The sequence below is a fragment of the Cryptomeria japonica genome, chromosome 6 (assembly GCF_030272615.1).
Source record: "Cryptomeria japonica chromosome 6, Sugi_1.0, whole genome shotgun sequence".
Classification (NCBI taxonomy): domain Eukaryota; kingdom Viridiplantae; phylum Streptophyta; class Pinopsida; order Cupressales; family Cupressaceae; genus Cryptomeria; species Cryptomeria japonica.
In genome coordinates, this window is record NC_081410.1 from 423955484 (window position 1) to 423956588 (window position 1105).

General features: G+C 36.7%; 1 non-coding gene across 1 annotated transcript; it reads right to left on the reverse strand.

The window, feature by feature from the left end:
• Nucleotides 1–342: 342 nt before the first annotated feature.
• Nucleotides 343–416, reverse strand: TRNAE-UUC (transfer RNA glutamic acid (anticodon UUC)). The gene has a single exon. It is a non-coding gene; the product is annotated as a tRNA-Glu (tRNA).
• Nucleotides 417–1105: the final 689 nt, after the last annotated feature.

Below are 1105 nucleotides of genomic sequence, written 5' to 3' on the forward strand. Positions count from 1 at the left end.
TAAGACGAAGGGATTGATCGGTAAGCATATTTAAACGAACTTCTAAGACAAAGGATTTGGCGCGAAAGTAGTTTAAAGATTTAGCGCGTAAAATCATTTTGCTGTTTGAATTTTAGTGGAGATAAAAAACGAATGATAAAGAACAATATTTTTGCATACTCCCCAAATAAGACCCAGATAAGACGTAGAAATATTAATTTCTCGGAGAAAAGAACTGACGACGTACATTATGAATATCATAGAGAGATTCAAACATAAATATTAAATTTTGATGTCGGCATCTTAGCTTAAACCATACGATTTTCCTATCGGGTATCTAAAAAACTTCGAAAAACGCTACATTTCCCTTGCCGGGATTTGAACCCGGGTCGTCTGGGTGAAAGCCAGATATCCTAACCGGACTAGACGACAACGGAACTGTGGCAAGACGACTCTTGTTACTTTGTATTCATCCATTTATTAGCCGATAGCAGTTACCATATTTCAAGTAGTAAATTCCGTGACCGTTCATCAAACAAACATTAGCTTTTAGCTACAATGATGATAGGAGTAAAGACCAAACCTGCTTTTCCCACGTCTAGTAACAATTTCATATTAATTTGATCTAAGAACTTTGCATTATTTTTCAAGGACATTATAGATTCATCCAAAATATAGCATAATCTGGTTACTAGATCAGAGAATTGCATAGGTGACGTGACATTGTTTTCATATTGTATCTCATGTCCAAGGGAGATGGGGAGGGAGAGAGAGAGTAGGGGGTAAGAAGAGAGGGATAGAATAGGATAAGGAGAGGGGGAGGGAGAGAGTGTTAGAGATAGAGAGAGAAGGGGATAGGGAGAGTCTTAAAATAGCATGCTCACCCAGCATCAGAATATATTCTAAATTTGAGACCCTTAGAGTGAACATAATCTGCCAAAGCCTTGATCCTTGAAGGAAATTTTGAAGCTTTAGAAACCAAATTGCTCTGCCATGTATAAGAAGGTTTTGAGTTCCTCTGGGATCTTATTTTCCTTATCATTAAGTTGAATGTTACACGATAAGTAATTAAATATCAGAGAGCAAATAGTTGAATAAAATCTATCACCAATGACTTTGAGTACTG